This window comes from Salvelinus sp. IW2-2015, linkage group LG11 (assembly GCF_002910315.2).
Source record: "Salvelinus sp. IW2-2015 linkage group LG11, ASM291031v2, whole genome shotgun sequence".
Taxonomy (NCBI): Eukaryota; Metazoa; Chordata; class Actinopteri; order Salmoniformes; family Salmonidae; genus Salvelinus; species Salvelinus sp. IW2-2015.
Genome location: NC_036851.1, coordinates 5483851 through 5502718, shown reverse-complemented (window position 1 = coordinate 5502718; position 18868 = coordinate 5483851). Strand labels below are relative to the sequence as shown.

Below are 18868 nucleotides of genomic sequence, written 5' to 3'. Positions count from 1 at the left end.
ATCCATTTAGTATGATAGACGTAACATAGTAAATGTAAATCCGGGACACTCAAATTAGTATGATAAATTGTGTTTGGTATGGACAGTAGGTTACTTTTACTGCAGGGGGCTAAATCAGGGTCACACAGAGTGTTTCTTAGTCTTAAACAAATATACGTTGAAACAAAAGTACACCTCTCACACATGATTATGGGCTTAAAAAAATAAGACACCTGTACCATGTCAGATATAGAGTAGAAATGTATTCAATGTTTTGTTTGCATCCAAATAGTACACTTTGTATACATCACAGAACACTGAAATAACAAAACCGTTTGACAAAGAAACACCAGATATATAGCGCATTCGGAAAGTATTCAGACCCCTTGACTTTTTCCACATTTTGTTATGTTACGGCCTTTTAAAATGATAAACTTGGATTAGCTAACACAATGTGCCATTGGAACACAGGAGTGATGGATGCTGATAATGGGCCTCTGTACGTCTATGTAGATATTCCATTAAATATCAGCCGTTTCCAGCTACAATAGTCATTTACAACATTAACAATGTCTACACTGTATTTCTGATCAATTTGATGTTATTTTAAATGGACAAAAACAAGGACATTTCGAAGTGACCCCAAACTTTTGAACGGTAGTGTATGTATGTATGTAGCATAACGTATTTACAGTTTTATTCACGTTTTCAAGAACTGGTGACAAATAATGCATTCCGATTATTGCATAGACACCTGTGATGTGTGTAAAATGCTTTTTTAGTTTGTACTGATTATAATGAGCTAATGCTAAACTACTTGCCTGCTATGTGTGGCGCTATGTTTGTTGACATTATACAATGCATTCTGGGTGTCACGTAAACGTCTGTCAGACCAAATATGTTATAAATGAGCTGAAGGAATTATGGTTCACTTATCTTTCAGGTAAACTTCCCGGAAGTGAATGAAGGGAAGTGGATGATCGTAGATGACACTCCCCCTTCAACATGCATACTATAAACAGATCAAACTCATCTTGTCTCCTCTTATTATCTTTGGTTGATGCGAAAAAAACAAACATTCCTGCGCGCACAAACAACCAATTGTCGGATTACTTTCGATTTCTAGAAAGTGTTTTACTCAATTATTTCGATAAATGGTGAGCTCACCCGTGATGTGTTGAATTATAAATAGTAATTGCTATTAGCTAATTCATATTGTAGTTTATGTCAGCCGAGAGTTTTAAAAATATGACCGCTTGTTACATCAATCTTTCCTCAGTTAACGCTAGGACAAATGTAGCGTACATTTTCCGGTTTGGATGATTGTGTTATGTCTGAACTTCTGTGAATGTCTGAACATTGCATCCAAAAATAAACTGGTCACATTCTGGACATAACTTTGTAAGGACTGCGTTTGTGCAAAATGTTTCTGTGAAAAAAACAGTGTGGCCAGCTCTAATGCTGATTGTTGCGTCAATCGAAACTGGACATTCTTAATAAGCATTCTAATCACACCGGTTTGAGCGTACGCTGCAGGGACCACTGTAGAATGATCACAGCCATTTGTTGGTATGTGTGAAAAGGAATGATGGAGGCCACTGTGTTCTTGGCGACCTTCAAAGCCGCAGACATTTTTTGGTACCCTTCCTCAGATCTGTGCCTCGACACAATCCTGTCTCATAGCTCTAAGGACAGCTCTGAGACCACGAGAGGGCTCTTTGGAGGAAAGGAGGATGGTTAGTTGGGGTGTATGGGTGGGCGTATAACTTTAGCATTTTAGATAATTAGCAACATTTTAGCTACTTTGCAACTACTTAGCATGCTAGCTAACCCTTCCCCTAACCCTAACCTTAACCCCTAACCTAACATAGCATATCATACTACAGCAGTCAAATGTAGCATATCATACATATTAAAGCAGTCGAACATAATATATCATACTGAACAGGTCAAATGTGATCTATATGTACTACGACCGCTATTACATTGGTAGGCCAATGTAATGTATCCTAACGTAAAGTAGTGCTGAGCGATTAACCGAAATGTCAGTTATTTAAATAACTAATTGACCAATGTCGGTTCGACTATTTCATTCATAAATCATAAATGAGTGTCTCAGATTTACGTACAGAATAATCCGAAATGCTCTGAGACCTGGTCAAATGAACCCAGGCTCAAGTCTAGACCACTATTGCCCACCCAAGTGTGTCACCATTTTCATCACCTTTCATTCTTTCCCCACAAAAGGGTTGGTGTCTAACTGAGTTCCATTGTTTATGGGCATCATGATCTTCCCATTAATTTCACTGGTTTTTGGTGGGAAATCTCAGTACTCCAAACATGTGTATAAGAGGCCATTTGCTCAATAATACTCGGACATCATAACCAATGTATTATAGGCTAATATATTGGAATCAGTTTTGCCACAACAGTCATGAACATGCATGTGAAAGTTACGAGCTTGTTCTTAGCTCACATTCTAAGGAACTAGACATCTTAATGAAATGTGTTGTAGCAAAGTACTGTGACAAAAAGTAATGTTGTGGCCAGCTCAGAAAACACGATTATGTATACCGGTATATGGGAAGAATGCATTCCTCATGTGAAACGCCTTCAAGGTTACTGCAGGACAGTTCCTTCACTGATGTACGACATCGAGAGCATTTATTGTAGGTCATTGCTCTGGATAAGAGCATCAGCTAAATGACTATAATATAGACTTTTGTATTGACTTTGTTGTTTTTCTTTTTTTAAACTTTTTTGAATTGATTTAAAAGTAAAAGGTAAAGACACAACCACTGGGCTTATATGTGTTAGACCACCCACAGTCCAAGCACACCACCCACCAGAGTTCAAGACAAGAAAAGAAAGTCACAGCTCATGATTCTGCTGTAAGTAGGAGGTGGAACGTTGCTATTGCGTTGCTATTGCGTTGGAATTAGGCTATACACTTTTGCAACAAAAGGTGTTATCAAGAACCATAACGGGTTCTTCGGCTGTCCCCATAGGATAACCTTTTGAATAGCCCTTTTTGGTTGCAGATGGAACCCTTTTGGTCCAGGTCGAACCCTTTTGGGTTCCATGTACAGTGTAGGTAAACGCCCATGGGCAACTGGCCCAGCAACCTCCTGCCTCCTGGATCCTAAACGGTCACTTGTCCATCAACAGTGCTTTCGTAAAGGATTCAGACCTCTTCACTTTTTCCACATTTTGTTACGTTACGTTATTCTAAAATTGATTCAATTGTTTTTTTCCCTCATCAATGTACACACACACACAATACCCCATAATGATAAAGCAAAAACAGTTTTTTATAAATGTTTGCAAATGTATAAGAAATCTAAAACAGAAATACCTTATTTACATAATTATTCAGACCCTTTGCTATAAGACTCGAAATTGAGCTCAGGTGCATCCTGTTTCCATTGATCATCATTGAGATGTTTCTACAACTTGATTGGAGTCCACCTGTGGTAAATTCAATTGACTGGACATGATTTGGAAAGGAACACAATGGTTTATATAAGGTCCCACAGTTAACAGTGCTTGTCAGACCAAAACCAAGCCATGAGGTCAAAGGAATTGTCCGTTGAGCTCCGAGACAGGATTGTGTCGAGGCACAGATCTAAGGAAGGGTACCAAAAATGTCTCCAGCATTGAAGGTCCCCAGGAACACAGTGGCCCCCATCATTCTTAAATGGAAGAAGTTTGGAACCACCAAGACTCTTCCTAGGGCTGGCCGCCCAGTCAAACTGAGCAATCGGGTTAGAAGGGCCTTGGTCAGGGAGGTGACCAAGAACCCAATAGTCCCTCTGACAGAGCTCCAGAGTTCCTCTGTTGAGATGGAAGAATCTTCCAGAAGGACAGCCATCTCTGCAGCACTCCACCAATCAGGCCTTTATGGTAGAGTGGCCAGACGGAAGCCACTCCTCAGTAAAAGGCACATGACAGCCCGCTTGAAGTTTGCCAAAAGGCACCTAAAGGACTCAGACCATGAGAAACAAGATTCTCTGGTCCGATGAAACCTGGGCTCCCTAGTGGCACAGTGGTCTAAGGCACTGCATCTCAGTGCAAGAGGCGTCACCGTGATTGGGAGTCCCATAGGGCGGCGCACAATTGGCCCAGCATCGTCCAGGTTTGGCCGCGGTAGGCCATCATTGTAAATAAGAATTTGTTCTTAACTGACTTGCCTAGTTAAATAAAGGTTAAATTTGTAAAAAATTATCCGAGATTGAACTCTTTGTCCTGAATGCCAAGCGTCACGTCTGGAGGAAACCTGGCACCATCCCTACGGTGAAGAATGGTGGTGGCAGCATCATACTGTGGGGATGTTTTTCAGAGCCAGGGACTGGGAGACTAGTCAGGATTGAGGGAAAGATGAAAGGAGCAAAGTACAGAAAGATCCTTCAGAGTGCTCAGGACCTCAGACTGGGGCGAAGGTTCACCTTCCAACTGGACAACGACCCTAAGCAAACAGTCAAGACAATGCAGGAGTGTCTTCAGGACAAATCTCTGAATGTCCTTGAGTGGCCAAGCCAGACCCCAGACATGAACCTGATCGAACATCTCTGGAGAGACCTGAAAATAGCTGTGCAGCGACGCTCCCCTTCCAACCGGACAGCGCTTGAGAGGTTTTGAAGAGAAGGAATGGGAGAAACTCTCCTAATTGTAGGTGTTCCAAGCTTGTCATACCCAAGAAGACGCAAAGCTGTCAAAAGTGCTTCAACTGAATAAAGTATAAATGTGATATTTCAGTTATAATTTTTTTATATATTTGCAAAAATATATAAAAACCTGTTTTTGCTTTGTCATTATGGGGTATTGTGTGTAGATTGATGAGGGGAACAAACAATTCAATACATTTTAGAATAAGCCTGTAACGTAACAAAATGTGGAAAAAGTCAAGGGGCCTGAATACTTTCCGAATGTATTGTATAACCAGCTCAGATCACACCCGATTATGAGGACACCCTGAGGCTTTCACCTCCTGGCCAAGGCATCCATACCTCCCTCATTTCACTCCATATTTCTCTTCTTTCTCCTCCATCCCACCTTCTCACTCCTTTCCCTCCTATTGTCTCCCTGCAAGGCCTAGACCAAGCCCTTTCTCTCCTGGGAATCATCCTTAGCCTTAAAGTAGATTTACACTATACAACCGACTTGGGACTGATTACATAGTTCTGAGCAGTCTTCCCTAGCTGAATCTGAATATATCATCGCCCCTACCTGGTATCACACCTCGTTTGCATTCACAATTGCTTTTCTTATTGGTCTAAATTGCTAGTCAGGAGATGTGGGGAAAATTCTGAAATGTCAGGTGTGGTGCTTTTGTTCCAACTTGTTTAAAGCAACAGATGGATAGCTAGGCTAAGCCATGGAAGAGCAGAACATGATGAGTGCCTTGTGTTGCTTGGTGACCCGACCCCGGTGACCTTGGCATGTGACAGTGATCTGAGCGAGGGAGACAGATCTGGTTGAGCTTTGCACCCTGCCCATCTGATCTTCTCTTGGCCCCCTGGCTTGGTAAGAACCTCACACCCCACCTCACCTCACCTCTAAGGGTCAGTGACAGGCCAGGGCCAGTGAGGAGAGAGATGTAGAGCGAGGGAGAGAGAGAGAGGGAGGAGAGACCTGTTTGTCTCTCTCTGAAAGGATTTAAAAGCAGCAGTGTATTCATCCAGGCCCTGATGGCGACGAGTAGATGATGCTAATCTGTAGAAACCATGACGCTCAGCCGAGGGGGCACCACATGGCACACTCTGGCTCAGAGGTAAACACTTGACCTTTTCACACTACTGAATCGAGCCAAACTGAACCGAGTTGAGCCAAGCCACGCCAGGTGGCTGGAACCGTGCTGGAAAGCCAGACAATATGAAAATAAAATATCTGGGCTGACATAGAACACTTTGGTTCTGCACCAATGTTCCCTGGTGACATTGAGGTCTCTCTCTCTCTCTCTCTCATTTTGTGCTCTTGTTGGAAGCAACCCCTCCTCCATTGTTGACTAGAAATGAGCTATAACTGGCTAATAATCAAATCAAAGTGTATTTGTCACGTGCGACGAATACAACAGGTGTAGACCTCACAGTGAAATGCTTACTTACAGGCTCTAACCAATAGTGCAAAAAAGGTATTAGGTGAACAATAGCTAAGTAAAGAAATAAAACAACAGTAAATAGACAGGCTATATACAGTAGCGAGGCTATAAAAAGCAGCGAGGCTACATACAGACACCGGTTAGTCAGGCTGATTGAGGTAGTATGTACATGTAGATATGGTTCAAGTGGCTATGCATATATGATGAACAGAGAGTAGCAGTAGTGTAAAAGAGGGGTTGGCGGGTGGTAATAACTCACTAACTAGCAAAGAATATGACGAAATGTGCACACATGGCTACATGCAGCTCTCACTTTGATCTCAAAACACGCGCAACTACTCGCAACCGCTCATACTGTAGCCTATACATAGTCCAGTTCAAAGTAAATGGCACAGATCCATATATGGCAATGGCCTATTTGCATATCGGCCTACTGCAGATCTGATTGGTTACGGCGCACCGGTCTGTGTAGAATACGGGCCTGAGTCGTGCCTGTCAACGCAATAGAATCCTAATCCAATGCACTCTGCCTGCAAGAAAATCTCTTCCATAATTAGTTTTGCATACAAAATATTGCATAGTTCGTTTTGTTTTGGTTATTCCATTGAAAGTGGCTATTATTGCATTGATTCGATCACAACTGCTACAGTAGAGCGAAACGTTGATAGTGATAACTAACTGTAGAAAGTTGAGTGACGTTCATTTTAGTGCTTCTCTGCTCAGGCTCATATTTCTTCAGCATGGCAGTAGGAGGTGAGCTGCAAGCTGCTCAGAGGGAACATTGGTCAGCATGTTAGTGTGAAAAAAAAGCGCGTTAAAGTATTAAGCACATACATTAAACGTTCAAGACATCTAAAGGAAATATAGGAAAAGATAAAACAGAGAGAGTGAGGTATAGCCGTTGGTATTCCTATAACAAAGGCAAGTTACATTCACTGACTGAGTGGGCATGACATCACACGGAGTCATCGACATTCCATTTCTTTGTCACGCAAGTCAAATGGAATTTACCTTCACTGTTTCCAAATTCCAAATGTTGACAAGAGGTTATAGTTGTTGCTATACATGGCGCAAATTGATTTATTATCTTCTTCCCATGGTATTGTAATAGAGATGTAGGTTATGTACCCACCCAGCTGCAGTTAGTTCTTTATGTGTCATGGAAATACATGTGGGAAGGGATGTGGACAAGACAGAGAGATTCCTGTGTATTCTTTTAAAACATATCCAACACATTTAGGGCCATAATATTACATCATAACTGGTACAGTAAACTAAATTCCAGAATATGCCAAACATAACATTCATCTCCCACAGCTGAAAAAGGAATGGCCTTGATGAGTTTATTTTGGTTTCAAACGGTCCTTTTGGCCCTTACTCACATGAGACACAATGCCTCACATGCCTATCAGATAATTGCTCAGCATTGGACGGATCCATAGCTTCAACCAACCACATATCATTTCCTGTGTGTAGTGTATTATCCAGTTCACCTGACTGATCAGTTCTCCTTCCAGACAGTGTAGCTTTAACTTTCTGTTCTAATTTCTAGAGGCCGACCGATATGTCATTTCACCAATATTATCGGCTGATATTGGCCTCTTACCAAAATATCGGCCAATAATGAATTCCACCATTATTCCACCAATATTCAATAAATAGTATGAAAACGTTTGGCTATTCTCATGACTTGTCTTTATTGTCACAATGTAAGAAATCAACATTTTAAGCATATTTCTTGGATAATTGCTCTTTAGGATGGCCGTTTAGGAGAAGTCAGTGTGGGAAAATGCCACTTTTTCAATTTCCGAGCTGTATATGCTATCTGCAAATGTTGTCCCCCCAAAAATCGGAATCGGTATCGGTATCGGACCCGCAAAAAAACATTTTTTAAAAAAAACATACCGGTCGTGCTCTACTCATTTCCTGGTTGTAATGCTTTAACTGGTTCACCTGCAGTGATCAGTTTCCCTGCGTCCTAGACCTGTAGCTTCAACCACCACATCTTTCGTTTCCTGGGTGTAGTGTATTAAACAGTTCCCTTGAGGTGATCAGATCCTCTCCCAATCCCTGTCCTGGCATTAATACAATACATAACCAACCACACACGTCTGACGTACACGTTCTGCAGCAAAGCATCAAACACAGTAACACTGTCCCATTGTAAACACCTGCTGTCTATGCCATGCCGTTCCTCCCAACCCAACCACATTCCCTCCCTGTTGGTCAGATAATCTGGCTCGAGTTGACGACAACGAGCAATGAAAGCCCTTCTTGTAAACCTTCCCGCCCTTCACGCCATACGGAGCCAAGTGGATCACGCCGCACCACTGTCACAACCCATAGCCTACCTGTAATTAGAGGTATAGTAGACCCACTGCCCTGCATTACAATGGTCATCATCACTCGCGCACAATGTGGAATGTTTGCAGTGCAGGTTGAGCATATCATATTTTCTCCAGGGTTCATAGAGGAAGCCTTACATCATAGGCACCCCCATAACAAATCAGGTCTCCCCCGTAATAATTGAAATATCAATGTAGGTTGATTAAAAAACTTTGGCCACCCCCCAGTAGATGTTGGGCACCCCCAAGTGTGCAATTTGAATTGTGAGCGTGACAACATAATGTAGCCTATGGGATTGTAGCCTACTCTAATTCAGGTCATGATTCCCAGGTGTGCAAGAGATCCTGAAAGGCCAGAAGGGCCTGAAGTTGATCTGATCAGGGTTTGAGGTAGCTGACCTCTTCAATCCAATCAGAGAGAGAGAGAGAGAGGAGTGAGAAAGTGTCACCAGGGAATCCTCTTCTGTCCACTGAGCAGATGACCGGATCAACAACACTAGAAACATTAAAAACTAATCACAGGAATTGGGATATCTCTATCTCCCTTTGAGATCGCTTCATTAAAAATATCAAGTTTGGGCGCGGCAAAACAGTGAGTGGACATCCCTTTTTATCCGCGTGTTGCGTATGCATACATTATTTGAGCCAGCTCCCGTTTTGAACGTGTGTAAAAAAAAAACTCCATTTAGGCTACATGTGTCCATACGCCCATCATGAAACGAGAGATGAGATGATGCTGGTGACCAATGTATTTAGAACTCTTATTTTCCTTCATGGATTGCTTGTTTTCTGTTAAATAGGATTAAAAACCGAGCCCTCCGGCTACCCTTACAATAGGCACATAGGCTATAACAAAGGCTGATTCAACAGATTCGCCAGAAGATAACCGACCCTACCCGCTACACTTGTTTACACTGAGCTGCACTGGGGTCTGAACACAGTCACGGTTACGTCAAGACACCGTGTAGCTGGTGCGTGATATGGGTCGGAAAACATACCTCAATGCAGGGATGCGATCTGCCACTATACTCCACATTTTACCCTTATCCACGCTGATACATCGAGAAGATTGAAATACTGCCAGTTTTCCTCATGCTAGCTAGCAGTAGCCACAGCAGCAATTATGGAATGGCAGTGTAACAGTCAAATACGTTTGCTGCAGTGTGTAGCAGCCTATACTACAGGCACTTGAGCATGATGCGCCCATAGCAACAGGTCTCAACACCCTAGCAACCTGCAACCCTTTGCACGACAAGATGCAGGATTACAGAAACACAACTGCAAAACGCATGTAAGCAAGCCCAACAACATTTAAAACCCATTTGAACTCTAAAATGAATGCACATCGCTTAAAAACATGCTGTGAAATGATGAAGTGATAAACTATTGGAATGAAGTGGAATTAGACATAGGCTAATAAATAGGCTAGTCTGTATCATTCTTACCTTTTAAAGAAACATTCAAACCTCCTGTGTGATGCTGCGACTCGGTCTCTGGTTAATATGGGTAGTGTATGTCAGTAATGGAGAAGCGACAGGATCTGACAGCAATGAAATGATGCTGTAGAATGTAACAGATGGTATGGGGCTGCTGCCATCCACGTTATCCTACTCACCTTGCTTGCGATGTCATCACTACAGTTACAGTATGGGTGAAAAACAACCCCCCCCTGCCAATTTGTTGTAGAGTTGAGGATTGCTGGAGGATTGCCTCTCCGTGCATTTCTTCAGCTATGGTTGTGCATTCCATGGATATGACATTTTTTTTAAATCAGAATCATGAAATACTCAAGAGTGGCGCAGCCTATCAGCTCCAAGATAATTTCATATCTCAACTCAAAGTAAAGAAATATGATATCAATTCGTTTTAAACATATTCATATATTAATAGGCTATAGAATAGATATTTGATTTTGAAATATTGATTACAATACCATGTCATTGTTGTTGTGAGGGTAGCATACTACTGTACCATAGAATATAATAAAATGATACAATGTTCTGTTTTATATATCATAAACACACTTTTATTAATTAAAAAGTACCATTATCTGAAGGTCAGATACAACACAAAACAGATTGTGCTATATGGGCCTACAATAACTCTGAACGCCACTGTACAGTTGGCCTATAGAATAATCTATCTTTTCAACTGGACAGATAGAATTCTGTCCAGCATCCTGTTTTTGTTTTCGTTTCCCTTTAGATTTCTCTGCAGACACTTCAGTCAGTCAGACCTAGTGTTGTATGTGAGCACTGAGGCCAGTAAAACAACCGAAAATGTCTTCCTGCCATTGTTCCATCACACACACACACACACACACACACACACACACACACACACACACACAACCACACACACACACACACACACACACACACACACCACACACACACACCAACCACAACACACCACACACACACACACACACACACACACACACACACACCAGATGAGGGCTAGGCCACACACTCTGGCAAATCTCTTCCTCCCACGCACTGATCATAGTTTCCATGGATACAGTGAGTATGGCAGGAATTCTGCAGATGGGGTAGGCCTACCTAAAATGGATGCTAGAGTAGCCTATAAGAAGGAATTTAAAGAGGTATTCTGAAAACACATTCTTTAAAAAAAAAAAAAAATCACTGACTCCAGAAGATCTGATCAATCCCAGGGCTCCATTTTCGGCTGACGCTGAGGCACAAGTGACAATTTCGTCATGTAAAAACCTGCGCACGGGCATTTTCCAGCCCTAACGCCAGGTTCGGCAATATATCTTTCTAATCAGCTCGCTTACGCTGAGGTGGGAGGGGTGACAATATTTGAGGTAAAACAAGAGCAAAAGTGACAATTTGATGCAGCACTAATGGGAAGTTCCACCAAAAAAACGCTGGTCTTATAGGGTAACGCAGTTGATTATGGCATGGATTTTGAGAGCGGAAGCGTAGCCTAACCAGCCATGATACACAGTGCCCATGGAAGATAGATGTGCCTTTTGTACCGTGAATCTCATATTTAGAAACATTAAAAAGAGTATAGTTTGCCCAGATTTTTTTAAACATTTGATTAAAAACCAAGCATAGCCTACCCTTCCCTTAATCGAGGCTGGTTTAACAGCATTGCATAGGTTTGTCTTATTATCTCGGCCATTAGCCAAGTAGCCTATGAATTAAGGGGTTTTAATACGAAGAGTGCTTTGAAGTATTTGGTTTTTGGCATCATGCTTTTTGTAACGGTTTACTTCCTGGGATGAAGGAGAGGACCAAAACGCAGCGCGGCTAGTGTTCAACATGATTTAATAAAAAATATATTAGAACACTACAAACAACAAAACAAGAAATGTGAAAACCGAAACAGTCCTATCTGGTGCAGAACACAAAGACAAAAGACAACCACCCACAATCCCCAACACAAAACAAGCCACCTATATATGATTCTCAATCAGGGACAACGATTGACAGCTGCCTCTGATTGAGAACCATATTAGGCTGAACACAGAAACAGACAAACTAGACACACAACATAGAATGCCCACCCAGCTCACGTCCTGACCAACACTAAAACAAGCAAAACACATAAGCACTATGGTCAGGACGTGACACTTTTTCATTATTCACAATTCACATACCTGCATACCTTATTTCACTTGTTCGAGTGGGCTATCCATCCCCATTTTCATAGAGCATCCCTCGTCCGATTACAAAGATGCTCCTCCAAACTAAACCTCCTATAATTACATATCAATTGACAGGAACCTAGTATATTGTATTGATGTGCGATTGTTTTGATCTACGGCCGAGACTATCCTACCAACGGATCATTAAAAACTGTAATATCTTATGTTTCACCGAGTCGTGGCTGAACAACGATACGGATAACATAGAGCTGGCTGGGTTCTCTGTGCATCGGCAGGACAGAGCAGCTGCGTCTGGTAAGACGAGGGGCAGGAGTGTGTGTCTATTTGTCAATAACTGATGGTGCGTGTGTCAGAAGATGGGTGTAGCTGGTGCATGAAGTCAGGCACAGGAGAGCAGAATGAGTGAGCAACGTACTTTACTCAAAATAAAAGGCACAAGGTAACAATACACTTGACCAACAATAAAAGGTAATCAATTACGCACGGGTGAAAACAGCACCCGTCGAAAACCAGCCATAACGTACCGAATGAACATAGAAACAATCACGCACAAAAACATGGGGGAAACAGAGGGTTAAATACATGAACATGTCATTGGGGAATGAAACCAGGTGTGTAGAAAACAAAGACAAAACAAATGGAAAATGAAAGGTGGATCAGCGATGGCAAGAAGACCGGTGACGTCGACCGCAGAACGCCGCCCGAACAAGGAGAGGCACCGACTTCGGCGGAAGTCGTGACAGCGTGACGTCTAATATTAAAGAAGTCTCGAGGTATTGCTCACCTGAGGTAGAGTACCTCATGATAAGCTGTAGACCACACTATCTACCAAGAGTGTTCTCGTCTACATTATTTGTAGCCATCTATTTACCACCCCAAACCGATGCTGGCACAAAGACCAAACTCAACGAGCTATATAAGGCCATAAGCAAACAAGAAAATGCTCATCCAAAAGTGACGCTACTAGTGGCCGGGGACTTTAATGCAGGAAAACTGAATCCGTTTTACCTAATTTCTACCAACATGTCACATGTGCAACCAGAGGAGAAAAAAACTCTAGACCACCTTTACTCCACACACAGAGACCCATACAAAGCTCTCCCTCCATTTGGCAAATCTGACCATAATTCTATCCTTCTGGTTCCTGCTTACAAGCAAAAACTTAAGCAGGTAGTACCAGTGACTCGCTCAATACTGAAGTGGTCAGATGACGCGGATGCTACACTACAGGACTGTTTTGAAAGCACAGACTGGAATATGTTCCATGATTCATGCAATGGTATTGAGGAGTGTACCACCTCAGTCATCGGCTTCATCAATAAGTGCTTCGACGACGTCCTCACCACAGTGACCGTACGTACAGTTGAAGTCGGAAGTTTACATACACCTTAGCCAAATACATTTAAACTCAGTTTTTCACAATTCCTGACATTTAATCCTGGTAAAAATGTCTTGGTCTGTCTTGGTCAGTTAGGATCACCACTTCATTTTAAGAATGTGAAATGTCAGAATAATAGTAGAGAGAATTATTTATTTCAGCTTTTATTTCTTTCATCACATTCCCAGTGGGTCAGAAGTTTACATACACTCAATTAGTATTTGATAGCATTACCTTTAAATTGTTTAACTTGGGTCAAACGTTTCAGGTAGCCTTCCACAAGCTTCCCACAATAAGTTGGGTGAATTTTGACCCATTCCTCCTGACAGAGCTGTTGCACTGAGTCATGTTTGTAGGCCTTCTTGCTCAGACATGCTTTTTCAGTTCTGCCCACAAATTTTCTATTTTCAGTTCTGCCCACAAATTTTCTATGGGATTGAGGTCAGGGCTTTGTGATGGCCACTCCAATACCTTGACTTTGTTCGCCTTAAGCCATTTTGCTACAACTTTGGGAGTGTGCTTGGGGTCATTGTCCATTTGGAAGACCCATTTGTGACCCAGCTTTAACTTCCTGACTGATGTCTTGAGATGTTGCTGGTTTGGGATGGTGTTGGGATGGTGTTCTTCGGCTTGCAAGCCTCCCCCTTTTCCCTCCAAACATAACGATGGTCATTATGGCCAAACAGTTCTATTTTAGTTTTTTTGCATCTTCACAAGGTCCTTTGTTGTTCTGGGATTGATTTGCACTTTTCGCACCAAAGTACGTTTATCTCTAGGACACAGAACACGTCTCCTTCCTGAGCAGTATGACGGCTGCGTGGTCCCATGGTGTTTATACTTGTGTACTATTGTTTGTACAGATGAACATGGTACCTTCAGGCATTTGGAAATTGCTCCCAAGGATGAACCAGACTTGTGGAGGTCAATTGTTTTTCTGAGGTCTTGGCTGATTCTTTAGATTTTTTTTTTCTTCTTTTGATTTTCCCATGATGTCAAGCAAAGAGGAACTGAGTTTGAAGGTAGACCTTGAAATACATCCACAGGTACACCTCCAATTGACTCAAATTATGTCAATTAGCCTATCAGAAGCTTCTAAAGTCATAACATAATTTTCTGGAATTTTCAAAGCTGTTTTAAGGCACAGTCAACTTAGTGTATGTAAACTTCTGACCCAATGGAATTGTGATACTGTGAATTATAAGTGAAATAATCTGTCTGTAAACAATTGTTGGAAAAATTACTTGTGTCATGCACAAAGTAGATGTCCTAACCGACATGCCAAAACTATAGTTTGTTAACAAGAAATATGTGGAGTGGTTGAAAAACGAGTTTTAATGACTCCAACCTAAGTGTATGTAAACTTCCAACTTCAACTGTACATATCCCAACCAGAAGCCATGGATTACAGGCAACATCCGCACTCAGCTAAAGGCTAGAGCTGCGGCTTTCAAGGAGTGGGACACTAATCCGGACGCTTATAACAAATCCCACTATGCCCTCAAACAAACCATCAAACAGGCAAAGCGTCAATACAGGACTAAGATTGAATCCTACTACACCGGCTCTGAAGCTCGTCAGATGAGGTAGGGCTTGCAAACTATTACGGACTACAAAGGGAAACCCAGCCACGAGCTGCCCAGTGACGAGGCCTACCAGACAAGCTAAATGCCTTCTATGCTCGCTTCGAGGCAAGCAACACTGAAGCATGCATGAGAGCACCAGCTGTTCCGGACGACTGTGTGATCACGCTCTCTGTAGCCGATGCGAGTTAGACCTTATAACAGGTCAACATTCACAAGGCCGCAGGGCCAGATGGATTACCAGGTTGTACACTCAGAGCTTGCACGGACCAACTAGCAAGTGTCTTCACTGACATTTTCAACCTCTCCCTGACCGAGTCCGTAATACCCACGTTTCAAGCAGACCACCATAGTCCCTGTGCCCAAGAATGCGAAGGTAACTTGTCTAAATGACTACCGCCCCTTAGCACTCAAGTCGGTAGCCATGAAGTGATTTGAAAAGCTGGTCATGGCTCACATCAACACCATCATACCGGAAACCCTAGATCAACTCTATTTCGCATACCGCCCCATCAGATCCACAGATGACGCAATCGTAATTGCATTCCACACTGCCATTTCCCACCTGGACAAAAGGAACACCTATGTGAGAATGCTGTTCATTGACTACAGCTCAGCGTTCAATACTATAGTGCCCTCAAAGCTCATCACTAAGCTAAGGACCCTCGGTCTAAACACCTCCCTCTGCAACTGGATCCTGGACTTCCTGATGGATCTGCCACGCTGATCCTCAACACCGGGGCCCCTCAGGGGTGTGTGCTTAGTTCCCTCCTGTACTCCCTATTCACCCATGACTGCATGGCCAAGCACGACTCCAACACCATCATTATGTTTGCTGACAACACAACAGTGGTTGGCCTGATCACCGACAACAATGAGACAGCCTATAGGGAGGAGGTCAGAGACCTGGCCGTGTGGTGCCAGGAGAACAACCTTTCCCTCAATGTGAGCAAGACAAAGGAGATGATTGTGGACTACAGGAAAAAGAGGGCCGAACAGGCCCCCATTAACATCGACAGGGCTGTAGTGGAGCGGGTCGAGAGTTTCAAGGTCCTTGGTGTCCACATCACCAATGAACTATCATGGTCCAAACACACCAAGACAGTCGTGAAGAGGGCACGACAAAACCTTTTCCCTCAGGAGACTGAAAAGATTTGGCATGTGTCCCCATATACTCAAAAAGTTCTACTGCTGCACCATTGAGAGCATCCTGACCGGTTCCATCACCACCTGGTATGGCAACTGCTTGGCATCCGATAGTAAGGTGCTACAGAGGGTAGTGCGTGTGGCCCAATACATCACTTGTCAAAGACTCCAGTCATCCACGTCATAGACTGTTCTCTCTGCTACCGCACGGCAACAGGTAACGGAGTGCCAAGTCTAGGTCCAAAAGGCTCCTTAACAGCTTCTACCCCCAAGCTACGAGACCGCTGAACAATTTATCAAATGGCCACCCGGACTTTTTTGTTTTTACACTGCTGCTACTTCCTGTTTATTATCTATGCATAGTCACATTACCCCTACCTTACCTTGACTATCCTGTATCCCCGCACATTGACTCAGTACCGGTACCCCCTGTATATAGCCTCGTTATTGTTATGTAATTTTATTGTGTTACTTTTTACTTTAGTTTATTTAGTAAATATTTTCTTAACTCTATTTCTTGATCTGCATTGTTGGTTGAGGGCTTGTAAGTTAGCATTCCATTGTATTCGGCACATGTGACAAATAAACATTTATTTTATTTTATTTGGCACTATATTTGCACACAGTGCTATGGAATGAGAGAAGCGATTTATGATATCATGCTTCTGACCCCATTCTATTTAGAAATATTGTTATTTAAAAGTTGAATTGAATTGAAATTGTTTTGGTTTTAAGTTGTGTTAGCACTTGATGTTACTCTTCAATAACACAGACCTCAAAGCAAATCATGGGGAGAAAAATAGGTTTATTCAAAGAGGACAAATCATAGATGATATGCTGAGAGGTAGATGTTCATTCTCCCCTGTCCTCAGTGATTCTCTCCACAGAGCAAAGAGACAGGATTTATTTTTAAACCCCTAACCCTAGCCTGTGGTTGACCAATTATAATTCCTGGCAATAAAATTGGGCCAGTGGCCAGATAACAAGTATCCCATTTCAGGCTCAATGTATATGTAACGGCTTTCTTCCTGGGGTGAAGGAGAGGACCAAAATGCAGCGTAGCCAGTGCTCAACATATTTAATTAAAGAACAAGTGAACACTACAAACAACTTACAAAATAACAAACGTGAAAACCGATACAGACCTATCTGGTGCAGAACACAAACACAGAGACAGGAAACAAACACCCACAAACTCCCAACACAAAACAAGCCTCCTATATATGAGTCTCAATCAGAGACAACGACTACCATCTGCCTCTGATTGAGAACGCACACTAGGCTGACATAGAAACAGACAAACTAGACACACAACATAGAATTCCCACCCAGCTCACGTCCTGACCAACTAAACACATACAAAACAAGAGAAAACAGGTCAGGAACGTGACAGTATAGAACATTTTGACCAATGAGAACTTGCTATGTAGCTTTGACTCCCGGACTGAAATTCCTCCTATGTCTGACCCAATAATCATTAATTCCCTATTACAGAAAAATAACTATTTAGATTGATCGTTAATTCCCTCTTGCCATCTAGTCCTCTGTGTTGTGTATTTATCTTTCTAACTATTTAGAAATATTGTTGTTGTTTTAAAGTTAGTCCTTAATTGAAATTGTTTTGGTTTTAAGCTGAGGGATGGGCCTGGAAAAATGTAACCATTCTCAAATTCATAGACAGAGCTATGGATGCAATGATTGACCATCCATTATATCAAAATTATAGTTTTAAACATGTTTTGAGGCTATACAACGTTTGTTTACATTTAGGCCTACATTGCTTACAAACAATGGAGTAAAACGAGCTTATACACTAAGTATACAACACATTACGAACACCTTCTTAATATTGCGTTGCACCTCCTTTTGCACTCAGAACAGCCTCAATTCGTCAGGCATGGACTACAAGGTGTCGAAAGCGTTCCACAGGGATGCTGGTCCATGTTGACTGCAATGCCTCCCACAGTTCTTTCAAGTTGGCTGGATGTCCTTTGGGTGGTGGACCATTCTTGATACACATGGGAAACTGTTGACCGTGAAAAACCCAGCAGCGTTGCAGTTCTTGACACAAACCGGTGCGCCTGGCACCTACTACCATGCTCCGTTCAAAGGCACTTAAATCTTTTGTCTTGCCCTCTGAATGGCACACATACACAATCCATGTCTCAATGGTCTCAAGGCTTAAAAAAATACTTATTTAACCTGTCTCCTCCCCTTCTGATTGAAGTGGATTTAACAAGTGACATCAATAAAGGATCATAGCTTTCACCTGGTCAATCTATGTCATGGAAAGAGCCTGTTTTGTACTCAGTGTTTTCTGTGTACAGATGGGGTACGAAAGTTGAACAGAGCTCATTAGGCATTTGTAAGTTATATTCTTCAAAAGTCTATGGGCATATATCATGAATTTATAAGTCCAAAAATGGATGTAGCAACTAAGGATTATAGCTTTAAAAAAACAGATAGCTTGTTTTCCATTTCATATCGAGCCCTCCATAGGCTACCCTTACGCTAGGCCTATAATATTACTAGGATCTTACACTAGGCCTAGGATATTACTAGGATCTTACACTAGGTCTAGGATATTACTAGGATCTTACACTAGGCCTAGGATATTCTAGTGAAAGAGTATTCCGTTTTACGATAGGGAGATACTTATTATTAGACACGGTAGGTCTTAGGATAACGTATCACGGTAGGAGAACG

At 42.2% G+C, this 18868-nt stretch overlaps 1 protein-coding gene across 1 annotated transcript in view; it reads right to left on the bottom strand.

Moving 5' to 3' along the window:
- The window catches only part of LOC111969686 (rho GTPase-activating protein 40), a 41354-nt gene extending 31365 nt beyond the window's left edge, over positions 1-9989 (bottom strand). The window contains exon 1 of the mRNA XM_023995870.2: positions 9867-9989. The gene's annotated coding sequence lies outside the window, so the exon portion shown is untranslated. The remainder of the gene's footprint in view (positions 1-9866) is intronic.
- Between the last annotated feature and the right edge of the window lie 8879 nt (positions 9990-18868).